The sequence below is a fragment of the Mesoplodon bidens genome (genome assembly GCF_964165515.1).
Source record: "Mesoplodon bidens genome assembly, chromosome: 8".
In the NCBI taxonomy this organism is placed as follows: domain Eukaryota; kingdom Metazoa; phylum Chordata; class Mammalia; order Artiodactyla; family Ziphiidae; genus Mesoplodon; species Mesoplodon bidens.
Window position 1 is genome coordinate 20,134,829 of NC_138165.1, and position 16,776 is coordinate 20,151,604.

A 16,776-nucleotide genomic window follows, 5' to 3' on the forward strand; every position below is an offset into this window, starting at 1 on the left:
AGATGTCATTTCCTCTGTGTGCAAGCATGGCTTTAGATTAGCTCCTTTTAGCATCGCTTCCATCTGGTTTGTTTATAGGTTTTGTGGCTTTTAATGGTCTTTTCCTATAAGTAGCGATAATTAATGTGACTATAATACAAGTGTTTCGGTGGTTTGTATTTTCATGGTTACCCAGCAGATTTTACCGTTGTTTACTCGGGGATATTTTTCAGTCCACTCTGCTCCTTGTGCAGGATGAAACAGATAAATACCTTGCTCAGAGCTAAACAGAAATAGTTTAGATTCTGCTTCCATGGACTTTCTGCTTTGTTGTTTGCACTAAGAGAACTCGTAACAATTTTGAGAAGGATAAACAGAAAAGTTCCTTTTATTGTAACCTGTTCTGAACAAGGACAGTGCTGTGTGTCCAATTTATATCAGTTTGGGTCTGTGTTTTATCCACAAAAAGGTGTGGTTCTGTTTTTCCCTGAATAGATTGTGGTGTAGCTATGTTCCCCCCACTGTAAATTGAGGTTTATGTGTAGGATTCAAATCCCTTAATCTAGGCAGGGGTAGTACTGCTATTAAAGTACCCTCATTTTGTTCATTTGTATTTGCCCATTTATCCTGGGGAAAGACTTTGTTATCGATCTTTAAGATCATTACAGTAAAGAAGTGATTTTAAAAATCATTCCTTTTGGTTCATAAGGATACAGGTCTGTGTAAAAGGTAAGTAAGATGGATCTAATAATAATGCTATACTTTTTATCAAGTGAATATCAAACTTCATTATAAACCTTATTTTCTATGGCATTTTGGCGAGTTTGTTTTGATTCTATTTCTTTTATGTTCAAAGAAAATGAAACATAAGGAAATTAAAATTTTTATCCAAAGCCACATAGGCATTAGATCTGAGTAACCTTGGCGTTGCTGACACAACAACTTGAGATTTTCCTCCAAGCTTGTTTAAAATATTGATGGAGCCCTTGAAAGCTTTCTCATTTGTTTTTCTTTTTTTCCTTACATAGTATTGATTTCTATTTTTTTAACTTCAAAAATTCACACAACACAATTGTTAAAAAGTTCAAAACGAACTTTCTTAAATTTGGCTTTTAACCTAAACTTTAGATTTTTAAAAACGACCTAACTATACTGCATATGATATGGCTAATGAATAATGAAGACTAATATTCATCAGTATTGAGCAAACTGATATAATTTACTTTTAGAAAGCTTGTTTTCAAGAACTGAATCCATCCTTTAGGGGCTTTTGTTTGTTTTTGTTCTTATTTTTTCCTGGTAGCCACTACCTTCACAAAGGATTGTTGGCATATCAGTTGATGTTTAGCCTTACAAAATAAAAAATAAAAATTGTATTTTTTTTTCTGAAACTGAGTGCTATTACTTAAAATTTTCCTTTTCGTATTGATAGCCCATGTAAAATTCTTGGAGATTGAGAAAAGACTATAACTTAGATATATTGATAAGGATTAATTTCTGATACAGATATGCTATACATTGCATGTGTAAAGTCTGAGAAGGTATGTTAGGGAAGTATATGAATTAGCCATTCTCTAACTTTCTTTGTCTTTGAAGGATAAACACTAAGTTAACATCACTGCTTGAGAGCAAAATGTTGAAATATTGACTAAATCTAAATCATTGCTATAATATTTAAGACAACCCCAAATCAGATATAATTCTGGAAATTCAGACACATTGTCATGTACTGAATTGTTCTGGTAACTTTTATGATGGCCGTGTACTTTAAACAAATGATTATCTTAGATGAATTATAAATGAGAGCCTCATTCAAGAATTCCCTTTTTCATGGCTGTCGTTTGTCCACCCTTCCTCCTGGTGGTGGAGAAGAAGAGGGGCAGAGTGGGAGGCAGAGGCCACCACAGCCTAGCACTTAGACACAGTCTCGGTGTGTGGTATTGAAAGATAAAAAACAAGAGCCCTGGGCTTCCCTGGTGGCGCAGTGGTTGAGAGTCCACCTGCCGATGCAGGGGACACGGGTTCGTGCCCCGGTCTGGGAAGATCCCACATGCTGCGGAGAGGCTGGGCCCGTGAGCCATGGCCGCTGAGCTTGCACGTCCAGAGCCTGTGCTCCGCAACGGGAGAGGCCACAGCAGTGAGAGGCCCGCGTACCAAAAAAAAAAAAAAAAAACACACACAAGATCCCTGACTCTGAGGGGTGCTGAGGTCAAAGCTCAGACAGCACATTTCCCTTTGGGTTCACCCATCCCTCTGTGTTCCTTCCCTGTGATTGATCCCTCCATCTACCCATTGCTTTAATCCTTTGGGTGTCAGCCTCATGTCAAATCACTTACCATGTCCTATTGATTCTACCTCTTTCACCTGTCCTTTCTCACTACAGCCTAACCCTCAGTTCATGCCAGAATCGTCTCTCCCCTGGATTACTATAAAGCCACCTACTTGGACGTCTTAGCTCCATCCACCTCTGCCCCCCTCCCCTTCCCCAGCAGCATCTCTTGAATATACACATAATCCATTCTCCAGCCACGGATGTTCCTTACACGTGAGTCTCCTCATGCCATGCCCTTTTTAGAATCTGCCTTTTGACTTTCCACCACCTTTAGGTCAGGTCTGAATGCATTAACATGATCCATGAGACCTGCATCATTCTGGTCTCAGTTTACCTTTCCAGAAACATTTCTCACCCCGGAGACATATTTTAGTCAATACTGAAATACTTTCAGTTCAAGGTACCGTGCTTGCCCTGGCTCCAGGCCTGGTCTTATGTGCAGTTCTCTTTACTTAAAACAAATGTGGAACCAGCTCTTCCTCTTCTCCTTCCTCATGCCCTTTTGCCTAGGTAAATCTTATTCTTCAGGTTTTCAGTTTAGACCTTCCTTTTTTCAGGAAGCCTTACTGGACACCTATGAAAAACTTATGTTCCCTCAGCATTCTCAGTATTACTCCCATGGTCACAGTTATCACTCTGTGTTTTAAATGCCTGTGTATTCAAGTGGACGCTTCACACAGCAGTTAGCTCCCTGGGGGCAGGGACTGAGGGTTTCTTCTTTACGGATATATCCATAGCACCTAGCACAGTGTGTGGCTTATAGTCAGCCATTATTAAATACCAGATGATGTTCAGATAGGTGGATTTCATCCCAGATCACCAGTAAAGATAGATCAGGGAAAATAAGAAGGAAAGCAGGTATGGAGTCATACCAAGGGGATAGAAGGACCAGGAAAGCTGAGAGAGAGCAGCACGGAAGAGGAGAAAAGCAGGCAAGCTTGCCCTGTCCTACCATTTGTGAGGCCTCAGACAATAATACAAATTGAGGCCCACATATATCTAACTGTTATAAAGTTAAAAATCAAGCCACTAAACTGCTAAATGAAGTATATTTTATCCTCCTACCTTTACAAATATATATTCATGAAAGCCTGAGAAGACCAGGTATTATTTTAGAATTCCCAGACATGTCAAAGTTCTGTGCCAGAAGAAGGATGCACAAAGTGGCTCTGGAGTGTTGACACCACAGTCCCCATGGCCAAGCTCCATCTACATTTCCTGAAAACAGCCATCCAGAGGCCACTCCGGGGGCCCACACAGGTGTTGTCTACGTCAGGATGTGGCTCCAGGGCCATTAGAGTATGGACATAAGGAATCCCAGGTGCCCAGAATGTGGCCTAGAAGGGGCAGTGGAAGAGCATGTGGGCTGATCTCCTTGCCCTGCAGACTAGGGAGAAGCATGGCCAGAGAGGGTTGTGTCTGAGGCTGACATTGCAAGCAGGAGATGACCTGGATTTATTCTAGTACACATACTCCTAGTGTCTTATCTGTGAGGGTGTCGCATGGGCAAGGACTGTCTAATATTGTATTTTTAAAGCCCCATTCAAATATATAAACATACCTTAAAGGTTGTAGATACAAGACCATGTGTTTCTCTGTTCTGTTGTATTCTGGGAAGCAGTTTAGTACCTAAGAGCATAGTCTTTCAAGCTGAAACAGGGTTCTGAGTTGTGAGTTGGTTTGAATCCTGAGTTGTCCATTTACTGGCTGTGGAGCCCGGGGCAGAATGCTCCGTCTGCTGAGTAGAGGTAATAAAATCTTCCCCTAGGATTGTAGTGAAAGTACATGAGGTTAAAAGTCTTGAAAGGCTTAGATCAAGTAAATGCTCAATAGATCACAGTGCTGTCATCATCATCATAATCACTGTCATTTTTACAGCTGTTATTCCTCACTGTCTGTAACTATTGAGATGACCTTGGGCAAGTCATGTAACCTCTCAGAATCTCAATTTCTTCATCCATAAAATGAGGTCTTCGGAGCAGAGGTTAACTAAATTTCTGTCCACTTAAGATCAGGGACTTTTTGGAGTTCCTTCTTTTTTCAGTTTACATTAAACTGGAAGTTGACCCCCAGGCTACATTGTAAATTGTTAACAGAAGTTATCTACTATGCATATAATATCACTATATATTCTCTTTCAAGCAAGCCTGATATTGAAAATGTGAATCTTTTGTAAAAACTGAAAAACTCTAGATTAAATGTACAGTTTATGAAGCAGGTACTTGTGATTCATTGTAGAGTTCCTTTATTCACTGGCTCTTCTAGTACGTTAAAAATTAAATTTGATTTACAAAAGACATTCAGTTTGCCTGCAACTTTTCAGGGACATATGCAGAGATTTTAAATCTCTTTGTGAATCCTTTGAGAATTGATTAAATCTGATTCCATTCTCCCAAAAAGGAGCATGGTAGCAAATATTTGCATATAATTTTCGGAGGGGGGCGTCCATGGATCCTAAGTTAAGAATCCCTGGCATAAAGCCAAAACAAGAACAAAGCCAGTGAAAATGGAATATGCCGGGTTTCCCTGGTGGCGCAGTGGTTGAGAGTCCGCCTGCCGATGCAGGGGACACGGGTTCGTACCCCAGTCCGGGAAGATCCCACACGCCGCGGAATGGCTGGGCCCGTGAGCCATGGCCGCTGAGCCTGTGCATCTGGAGCCTGTGCTCCGCAACAGGAGAGGCCACAACAGTGAGAGACTCGCGTACTGCAAAAAAAAAAAAAAAAGAATATGCCAAGGACATTGGAGGCATTTTTGAAATTGGACTTCGAAACACCTGGCCCTTTCCAGGATGAGAGAAACAGAGAACTAACATTTATTGAAGGCATCCTCCATGGCAGACACTGTGCTAAGCATTTTATATGTGTTATGTTGTTCTTCCCTTTCCAAATCTAAACAAGACGGGTATTATTTCTGATGAGAAAACTGAGGTTCAGATAATAAGCAATTCTCCGAAGTCACATCGCTAGTAAATAGCAGAAACAAAATTTGAACTGGGGTCTGACTCTAAAGCTACTACTAGGCCATGATAAAAGGGCCTAAATTCCTTCACCTCTCTTTCCAAGCTCCCAAATCTTGTGAAAGAAAAGATCACAAAAATGCAGATTTCTCTTCCTTAGTGAACTTCTTACAAGGGAACTCCCTAAGCCAGCTTCATGTTGACAGCCAATTCTTCCCTCTCCTGTGTTCTGTGCTGGCTCATTGGAGCTGGGCTGACTTGCAGGGGTGCTGTTGAGAAGGGGTAGGGTCCGCCGAGAGCTGAGGGTTGTGGCATTCTCTTGGCTGGCCCTGACTCAAAAGTTCTGATCCCCTACGTGCTCCAGTAAAGGTTTCAGCTGACATCTGTGTAAAAGAGTTGTCAGCTGAGGAGCAGAAAAGCGGCCTGTCAGACTCAGAATGTCCCACTTGCCAAGTCTCACATGAGAAAAGTGAAGGCAGGCCCCATTTGGAAAAGAAGAGCTGCTCTCCAAGGGATTTATTACATAAGGGTCATGTTGCAAAACATATGCTGTGCTGAGTAGACTCAACTCCTCCTTGATTCATTCACATTTCACAAGATAGCTAATTAATCTCTTTAAAACAGAGGGAACGGGTGGCAGAATAAATGAAAGGCCTGATATGAAGGATAAAACAAGCTGAGTCTTATTGGAATCCTGTCTTGGTCCTATAAGCTAATATTGAACTTTCTTCATAAACAGCCTGATCCAGTACTATGCAGAAAACACTGAGGTTTGCACACTTACAGACTTTATATATCAAGGTGAGGTCCGTATCCTCATGTTCCAACCTGTCAAATTAGAGCATTCTCGGTAAGTTGGAAATAACACTCACAAATCCATTTTTGGTTTCAAGTCATTTTAAGATATGCTATCTTATCACCTCAGACTTCACAATGTGTCCTAGAAAATCATGCTGTTTTCGCAGTAATATTAGAGGCACAGTGAGATGTGGTATTTGATTTAGATTTTCCTTATAATTTCCCGCATGATATAGAACTGCTTCATGAAATCACTTGCTGCTAAGCATTTCAGACCTTTATTTGGCAGTAATGAGAAAAAACAACTACACTTGAAAATGTTCGGGGGTGAAGCATGCATATTTACAAGTAGCTGACATCTGATATGTTATTTTTCTTATATGCTATGTATGGTGCAAGAGATTTTCCTCTAGTGTAAAGGAGGTACCTTCTTCTTATATCAACGAGGCAGCATAGCATAGTAGTTTAAGTGTCAACTCTAGAGCCAGACTATGTGGGTTTGAGTCCCAGCTGTGCTGCTTATAAGCTTTGTGACCTTGAGCAACACACTTAAACTTTGTATGTCTTGTTTTCTCATCTAGAAAATATAGGTAATGGTAAGTTCCGCCCTTACTGAGTTAATTTGAAGATCGGGTGAATTAATATATGCATAATGTGCTTAAAACAGTGTTGCATATAATGTGTTATCTGTGTTAGCCATTGTTATACAAATGTGTAAATATGACCAATAAATTGTACTTTCAGTGTTAGAGGGTTCAAAAAATAAGTTAGCTTCTCCTTAGTTTAGGATAAGGCTTTACGCCAAGTTTATTCTTATCTCTTTCTTGAGAAAGCTCTAACTAGGACAGCTACCATTCTTCTCTCTTATAGCAAGTGCGCATAGCAATCAGTGGGTCCCCTAGTATCTGTGGACTGAGGATCCTTGGGTACCAATAAATGGAAACATGCACCAAATATTTGGTAGATTGAATAAATACCATGTCTCACACATACCCAATGTATTCTTGCCAAATGCATGTCAGCCCTACTGTATAATGAAATACAGGCAGACCTCGTTTTATTAGACTTGGCTTTATTGTGCTTCACAGATATTGCGTTTTTCACAAATTGAAGGTTTGTGTCAATGCCGTTTTTCCAACAGCATTTGCTTACTTCGTGTCTCTGTGTCACATTTTGGTACTTCTCACAGTATTTCAAACTTTTTCACTATTATTATATTTGTTATGATGATCTGTGATCAGTGATCTTTGATGTTACCACTGTGACTCATTGAAAGGCCCAGGTGATGGTTAGCATTGTTTTGGAATAAAGTATTTTTAACTAAGGTATATACATTTTTTTAGACATAACTCTATTGCACACTTAATAGACTACAGTATAGTATAAACATAACTTTTATATGTGTTGGGAAACCAAAAAATTCGCTTTATTGAGATATTTGCTTTATTGTGGTAGTCTGGAACTGAACCTGCAAAATCTCTGATGTATGCCTGTCCCTTTATTTTAAATGTTACTGACTTCATAATAGTATTGCATATAATACTATGCATATACACTCAATGAATACTAAGGAAAAAGTGTGGTAATAATATGTGAGGAGTCCTTCAAACCATTTGGTGCTTAAAAAGTGTCCTCGTATTGAATACTTGAAAAGGCTGGAGAAGTGTAGTCATTCATTCAAGATATGTATTGAGGGGCTTCCCTGGTGGCGCAGTGGTTGAGAGTCCGCCTGCCGATGCAGGGGACACGGGTTCGTGCCCCGGTCTGGGAAGATCCCACATGCCGCAGAGTGGCTAGGCCCGTGAGCCATGGCTGCTGAGCCTGCGCATCCGGAGCCTGTGCTCTGCAAGGGGAGAGGCCACAACAGTGAGAGGCCCGCCTACCGCAAAAAAAAAAAAAAAAAAAAAAAAAAGATATGTATTGAATGCCTGCCACAGGCCTGGCACTGTTCTAGAAGCTGGGAATAGAGCACCTAGAATATAGTTGTTGTTCTCATGGAGATTATATTCTAGTGAGAGACAATGAACCAGTACATAAATAAGATGAGATAATTTTAGAGACATAAGTGGATGGAGTGAATAAAACAGAACAATGTAATAGAAGGAAGGCCTTGCTGAAGTCCTCAATGGTGTCTCTACTGTGCTGAGATACAACCGAATTAGGGGAAGAGAGTTCCACACTGAGAGAACAGCAAAGGCAAAAGCCTTGAGATAAGTATGAATTTGACATGTTTGGGAAAGGGAACAGAAGCTTAGATCTTGGGGGGGCGGTGGTAAGGAGAGGTGATATAAGTTGAGGTTTTGGAAGTAAGCAGGGTCTTAATCGTGTAGTAACTGTAGGCCATGGTAAAGTGTTTGATTTTATTCAGAGTGCAGCGGGAAATGACTATGTGCTAGAATAACATGATAAGATTTGTATTTTTAAATATTTTGCTTTGCTGTCATGTGGAGAACCAAGTATGGGGTGCCTAAGTTGTCTCAGAAAGATCTGTTAAGAGCCATTTGCTGTAGTCTAGATAGATATTGATGGCCTGGACTAGAGTGGGGCAGTGACATACAGAGAAGCAGAAAGATTTGCAATGTATGCTGGAGGTAGAAACAACAGGACTTGTTAATTGGATGTAGATGGTGAGTGAAAGGAGGAACCATGGAATCACATGCAGTCAGCTCTCCATATCCCCGGGTTCCCCATCTGCGGACTCAACCAGCCACTGCTCAAAAATATTCTAAAAACAAAATTCCTGAAAATTCCCAAAAGCAAAACTTGAATTTGTTGTGAGCTGGCAACTATTTACATACAATTTACATTGTATTAGGTATTATATGTAATCTAGAGTTGATTCAAAGTTTACGGGAGGGTGTGCATAGGTTATATGAGAGTACTACACCATTTTATAAAGGAGATTTGAGCACCGATGGGTTTTGGTATCAACGCAGGGGTTCTGGAACCAATCCCTGACAGATACCAAGGGACAACTGTATTTTCAGGTCTTACTAATGTCCTGTCTTTACAATGAAGCGGTCTCCAGCCATTCTAGCCCCCGTTTGTCTCTCCTTTTGGTACCACAGTTGTTTTTTGAGCTCACAATCAGCTCCAGGTGCTTAGGACACATTAGTGAACAAAACAAAGATCCTGCCCTTGTGGAAGTTATATTCTCTTCTGTACTACTTCTCCATCAGTGCCTGTAATTCACACTAAATTTTATGTGTCTTTGCATAAGTCTCTAATTACTTCAGATACATTATTTTTGTTCTCCAAATAGATGGTCAGCTTCTTAAGGACCAGGGACCCCTGTAATGTCTAGCTTAGTGCTGGCGGTTGGAAAAAGGAATAGTGAAAATGTGTCTTTTTTATAGATAACTTCTTGTATATAGGCTTGCCTACTTTAAATAAGTAGATTTGTGAAAATCTAAAATTGCAATTCAGATCATTGGAAAGCCAATCATTTTTCCATTAGAAAGGGATTATTTACTCACTAAAGAGTTAATTTAAAATAAAGGATTCCCCTAATGAATGTAATTAAAAGTTTGTTAACAGGTCATTATGTATTTGTCAGGGGATACAGTAAAGGAACTGAAGCTAGAGTATCAGGGGCCACAGTCAATTTTAAATTATGCAAAATGAAGACAAAGAAGCTGAAATTTAGAGTTCTCAGTAAAAAAGAAAAGTTCTGATTTCTAAAAATTCAAACATAGACAGCTTTACAGAGAACTTCCATTTTCTAAATTTACATTTCATAATTGACAATTATAAATTGTTTCTTTAACCAGATCACGTTCATGCTGGCAATGAAAGGTAATCATTTGAATACACAAGAAAATTGGCTTTTGGTTATAGCTTTCTAAGGGTGTCTTAAAATATAAAGAAGAAAACAAAATTCATGGTTTTCTGTTTTGCAAGGAAGACTGAGCATCTTCATAAACATTCACAGGATATTGACTCCTTTTCAAGACTCCTTATAATAATGTTGGCATTGAAGTGCTATTGCTAGTGTAATGTTCTGTCTAACACATCTGTGGGTTAATTAAGCTTTTTTTTTTTTTTTTTTTTTTTCGGTACATGGGCCTCTCGCTGTTGTGGCCTCTCCCATTGCGGAGCACAGGCTCCGGACACGCAGGCTCAGTGGCCATGGCTCACGGGCCCAGCCGCTCCGCGGCATGTGGGATCCTCCCGGACCGGGGCACGAACCCATGTCCCCTGCATCGGCAGGCGGACTCTCAACCACTGTGCCACCAGGGAAGCCCTAATTAAGCTTTTGAGGACCATCCCAGGAATCCAGTGACCATTTATAACTTTGTTTCTTGGAAAAATGCTTCTGAATTCTAGAATACTAACTTTAAACCCAAGGTTAGGAACGCACCCCAATTATTAGGAATCCTCTTAAGCTTGTTTCTATAATTCTCATAATCCATTTACTCTTTGAAGACCATCATAATTATCAATGGGAAAGAAAACCTTTAATCAGGTGGTATACAGCAGCACAGTTCTTCTCATGAGAATGCATTGATAGATGTTCCCTTTACCTCATTCATTCATTCAACACATTTATTGAGTGCTTCTCTGGGCAAGGAACTAGGCAAACAGCAATAAGTCAATTCTGGTCTCTAACCCAGAAGAGCTTACAGCTCCTTGGGGAAGAAGACACATATACAATAGAATGTCTTAAGTACCATTAAGGAGGTATAAATGAAATGTATTGCAGATTCAGAGGAGTGGAAGTGGGAAGACTTCCTGGAAGAGATAGCATTTAAAATGCCACTTGAAAATGGAGAGAATTTGAAAGGGGACAGTCAAAGAAGGGCATCCTGGGAAACATGACAGTGTAAACAAAGTGATAGAACTAAGAAAGTGTGTATGTACAAGAACAGGTCAGTGCTTCATGCAGTGAACATTTCTGGGGCAATTACTAGGTGTAAGGTATTGCCTAAGGAACTAGGGACAGAAAAAAAATGAAGACTTGGCTTTTGCCCTTGAAGAATAATTCAGTTTAACATATCTTAGAAAGTGTGAGTAAGGAAATGGTTTTCAGTTAAGTTTGAGGATGGTGATGAATGCTGAACTGAGGTGTTGGAATTGTATTCCGTGAAAGGCTTTGGTGATGATAATAATAATGCTTATTATTCACTAAGTCCTTCTATGTTCTTTGCACTTTAAGAATTTACATGGATTAGTTCCTTCTGGTCTCCTCATGAGATATGAATACTGTTTTATTCCTACTTGTCAACTGAGAAGACTGGGGCTTAGCAAGTCAATTAATTCCTTTAATGTTGCCCGGCTGGTAAGTAGTAGAGAAGGGATTTGAACAGGTGTATTGGATTTCAGAGCCGATAACTCACTGAGGGGAGCCATGGAAGACATTTGAATAGAAAAATGATTGATTTGAGCTATCCTTCTTAAGAATTCAGTTGACTGTGGTGGGAATATAGTGGTTAAAGGATTATGCTAGTGAACAGCTAATGAGAACCTAAATGGAGGTAATGGGTAATGGGTATAAAAAGGGGAAGGTGAGAGAGGTCATGAAGATAACTAACTTGATTTAGGATCAGGGAAAAGGGAAAAGTAAAATACAGCTTCAAGTTTTAGAGTCTGTGGTGCCTGGAAGACTCATGGTGCCAGGCAGTGAAATAAAGACCACCAAAGGAGGAACATGTCTTGGGGAGGTAGCAGGGGGCTGGAATGACTAGCTTAATTTTGTACAAGTTGAAGTTGAGGTGCCAATGGGATACAGGTGTGAAGGGTCCAGCAGGTGGTTGGAAATAACAAAAGTTGAGCTTAGAAAAGAGGTGTTTCAGATATGGGATCATATTTTATCGATGGTACAGGGGTCAAGGAAGACTGATAAAGGACTTCAAAGTCATACTTTTATTAGGCTGGAGAAATCAGAAGCCAAATCATAGGATTTGTGAAGTGAAGGGATAGTAAAAAAGAAAAAAAAAAAGTGAAAAAGGAAGTGTAGGCTGCTCTAAAAGGAATTAAAAGTTAAGGGAAAAGAGAGTAGTTGGTAGACTAAGAGGCTAATAGGAATGAGGAAAGTCTTCTTTGTTTTCCTTAAGAATGGAATGACTAAAGATGGTGACTGATGGACTAAGATCTTGGAATTGGTGGGGCTGCATACTCAAGGGCATATGTGATAGGTTAGCTGGGTGAGGGATGCCTGGTGCCTCCTTCAGATTCATCCAGACTCTTCCAATCCTTTAGATCACCACTCAAATGCCACTGCTCTGCTAATAAGCCTTTGTCTCTCCCATAGTTTTTCCCACAGAGGCTTAAATGCTCCTTATCCCTTTCTCCTATTGCTCTTAGTACATACATCCATGGACCAGTGGTTCTCAAACATCAGAGTGCTTCAGATCACCTGGAGGGCTGGTTAAAACACAGATTGCTGGGTCCCACTCCCAGAGTTTGTGATTCTGTAGGTCTGGGATGGAGTCTGGGAATTTGCTTTGCTAACAAGTTCTTGGGTGATGCAGATGCTGCTGGTCTGGGGGCCACACTTTGTATACTACTGAACTAAACTAAGGACCTATGAGAGGCACACATCAAGGATTTGGGAGCTTTACGATAAACTAGTGTGCCAGACCTGGAAATGTTCTAGAAAAATACTCCAGGAATCAGGCATGATTTAAGTGTAAGCAAAAAAGAATGGAATATTTTGCCTAGCTCTGTGAAAGAAAAATACTTCAAAGGAAGCATCAACATAATCCCTACTGAGCAAAGAGTTTTCTTTGGAGAGGTCTATCGTAGGTATAGATTTTTTAAAATAAAATAGAAAATAAAGTGAAAACCACAGCAGTGACTATAATTTTATTTTAATCATGAAGAACTAAGTATTACATGAGCAAGAAGTGCACAATTATTATTTGGGGGAAAATAAGTATAGAGCTCCCATACTGTGTTCCATTTAGAGTCTTATGTTGTTATTATTCATAACAACTGAGGCCTAGAGATATGTGCCATTTCTAAGAGCTGGTTTTATAATTACCATTTTGATTGCCACATGTAATTATTCCCTTAGTTTTACCTGTACCTGAGAGTTACCGTGCAAATCTGACTTAAGTAGATATACCAAATCTCTGAATTTGGGTGGGTGTAATTTGTTCTGTACATCATCACTAAGGTGTTGGCCATGGTTGACAAATATGCTAAAAGTTGCACAACCAAACTGCAAAATCCTTCCCGACATTTGCAAACATCAGTCATTTTAAGTTTCATTCAGTCAAATGCCCACTAAGCTAATGCAACAGTATCAGTGACAATCAGCTTAGAAGAAGCAAAACAACCATTTGGTCACAGCCACACTGTATAACCTGGATATATCAGAAGACTTATTCTGATCATATGGTCAGAGGCCACTAGATGGAGAGTGAAATTAGTTAGGTTTAGGAATAAGTGTATCATTTCAGTTCCAAGCCCACATAACTGCTAATTTCACCATGGTAATTCTCCCATATAACTGAAATTAGATTTTTGAGTGGAAATGCATAAACATCCCTATTAATGTTAAAAACATCAAATTATCTGCTTCAGTCTTTTTGAATTGCATGTTGTGAATCTTTATTTAAAACCTAAAACTCCACAGAAAAGAAATTCTCTAGGTCTAATGGTATATGCAAATAAATTACTTGGGACTAGCAGAATATAAATAAAGTTCACATTTTGAGAACATATTCCTTTTTTTAAATAAAAATCAATTTCAAAATAAAGATTTAGTTGCCCACCTAGAAAAGAAAAAAACAATCCCCTTAAGTTTGAGTGATACTAAAAATTCCAGACTGTTATTATAATAAGTACATATTCTGAGAGAATTAAATTGCTTTGTTGGAAAGTAGAGATGGGTGTCAGATTATTTGATTTCATTTTTACCGTGGCAAAGTAGTAGTTACTGAGTAGCTGGAAAATACTCAGAAAAATTACATGAAAGAAAGTAACTTGTCAGTCTTTTAGGATATATTTGGTTCAGTGTCGTCAGAAGGTAGTCTGCCCTCTCCCTGGAATCAAGTTGCAAACGCTATCCTCAGTAGTAATTAGAGCTAAGCGGCAATTACAGAACGTATGATTTGTTCAGACGCACCGCCTGTCGGCTGTTTCCTAGCACCACATTTCACAGGAGCACCGGGTTGAAATGATGGAATTATTTCTCTCACAGTGTACTGCCTCGTACAGTGTTCGAATGCTGAAGTGAACGTGGATTGTAATCTTAAAAACCAAGGTAAGCATTGCTGGCCGATCAGCTTTTACACCTCAGGGAACTCTTTCATGAAGTTTATGACAAAAATGTAAAACAGTTAAAGTCAATTTTAGAGAAGGGAAAAAGTATCTGAGTTAGAGCAAATAGAATTTTGCTAATTTCGTGACTCCCCTGCCCAAGGTCATCTTGGTTTTTCTAACTTGTTTTTATTTAAATTGTAGTACTGGGTCACTTTGCTAAGTATGATAAAGATGTGACAGACTTCCCACATTTCCTTTGTCTTTATGAACTGCAGTTCCTTTTTCTTTTGATGTTTGTCTCACATTTTTACTAGGTAAAAATAAGATTTATGTTTAATCCAAGTATGTTAGAACGCTCTCTCTCTTTTCTGTTCTCTTCAGGAAGTACATTTAAGCAGATGGTTGTACATGCTCAAGAATTCACATTCAGACAGACAGAACAGTGGCTGGTAGCCTGTAATAAAATTGAGTGACATGGGTGATTTATACTCTTGTCACATGATTTTTATGATAGACACATTTCAAGCTTTTAATGTTCTATCTAGTTCAAATCAAAACTCAATGGCTTCATGTTTATTTAGACCTTTGGACATAGAAACCTCTCTGGAAACCAGGTAAGTTTAGCTCCTCAAGAGGGAGTATTGTCTGTCATGAGGATAGATGTATTTTGTATGTATACAATAGATATTTGTGAAATTATTTTTATTTTAATATTATCACTTCAGTGCTCCCCACCTAAAAAATCCTTTTTCTTTCAATTTTGCCATTTTTAAACGTGAATAAATATTACTGTTAGAAACTTAGAAGCTCTTGGCAGTAGGAAGATGTTTTTATCTCATTGTCTCCAGTGAGATTTCAGGTGGTTTGGGAAATACTGAAAACGTTATCAGCTTCTTTTATTCTACCTCATTTGTGGATTAGGGGTGTAAACACTCAGGGTTCAGTAGATTCTTGCAAAAACTGAGTAAATTAAGGCCAGTGTGCATTAATTTTTCCAAGGTCCTAGAGACCCTGTATTGTGGGACCTCTTAGCAGACGCTGTTGATCAGTGTTGTTATCCCTACTAGGCTAGTACCTGATTTTGGAAGAAATTTTTTTCTAGCCCTGGGTCCATAATTGGCTTCATTTTGTATATTTGCTTTGTCATGGAGTTATTTATCCCTGAGCATCGTTTTTTCATCAGCAAAACGTGGGATGATCGTAAGCCATGTAACAGTTTTGAAGTCTACTTAATATACGTAAAATGACCTTGTGCTCCTCAATGAAAAGTTATAGTATTTGTATAACCCAGGACACTGATGATGAATTTCTATAAAGATATACCATTAAATTCTATGGTGGATTTAAGTTCTTAACTTGCCCCATTCTGTCATGCGGGTGGCAGGCACTATCATGTAAGCACATGTGAAACAATCCTCAGTTGTTGCAACTGACCTGACAGCTTGAGACATAACTGGAGATACGGCCTTAATTTAATTGTTTTATCTTGTTATGGGGACAAACTCATCCTGATATTAGCAAAATCTTGCTGTTAATCTTCTGATTTACAGAAGCAAATATTGAAAATGAAATTAATACAATATAGCTGCAAAACAAGGCAAATGACAAATTTTAAGAGTGCTTTCTAGTTCCCCAGCCGTATTGTGGTGAGAGACAGAGACGAAGAGATGAGAGAGACAGACAGGCACATACACATACAGAGACAGAGACAGAAAATGCCAGAGACATCAGAGAGCTAAGAGAGATGAGAGAGGCAGAAAAGAGAAACAGGTGGGATGTGGGAGACTAGGGACACAGAGCAGGATAAGAGAGAGAGGAAGTGGGTGGTAGAGAAAAAAAGAGACACAAGTCAATCAGAGTTTGAAAATAGAGATTGTGCAATTTGAGAACTTTGGATTCTTTTGCATTTTCTTTAACTGAAATTTCAACACACTTTGTCATTTTAAATGCGTTGAGCACCAGGTTCACTTTTATGAATGTTTGCTTTCCATTTGTTTCCTTTAAAGCAAAGGGAGCTTAAAAGGCTGTTTGAAGTTCAGAAGAGACCAAGAGTGAAAACAAATGTTCTTCTAAAAGAAAATATTTCTATTTCTTTGTTGCCTTAGAAAGCAAATCATTGAAAAGGAAAATGATGAGTGCTGTGATTAAATTCTCTACTTTCCATGCGGCTCCTTATTAAAAACTCATTATGTCTTTGACTTTTGGTGTTCACAGGGGGAATGAGAAGGAGTCATTTGGGAAGCCAAAAAGAAATTCCAAAGAATAAAAACATTATAAAGGTATAAGAATAAACATGATACACAGGGACAGGCACAATCATTTATGATATATCACTTCCAATGCAGAAAATCCTTGGGCATTCACCAGAGGGCCTTATCTGATGCTGTTTTGAATATCACTAGTGCCCCAGAAGCTGCCTGCATGACTGAAGCAAGTAGCATCCATTTCTAGGATGTCAGGACAGTGGCAGAGTTCCAAGAAACCAGGCCAGGGATTGGCC

General features: G+C 39.2%; 1 protein-coding gene across 2 annotated transcripts in view; it reads left to right on the forward strand.

Moving 5' to 3' along the window:
* The window catches only part of ZNF385B (zinc finger protein 385B), a 317,392-nt gene that overhangs the window by 196,547 nt on the left and 104,069 nt on the right, over positions 1-16,776 (forward strand). The window contains exon 1 of one of the 2 annotated variants that reach the window (XM_081241868.1): positions 13,836-14,277. The exons of the other annotated variant lie outside the window; for it this stretch is intronic. The gene's annotated coding sequence lies outside the window, so the exon portion shown is untranslated. Of the gene's footprint in view, positions 1-13,835; positions 14,278-16,776 lie in introns of those variants that run through there. 2 annotated transcript variants of the gene reach the window in all.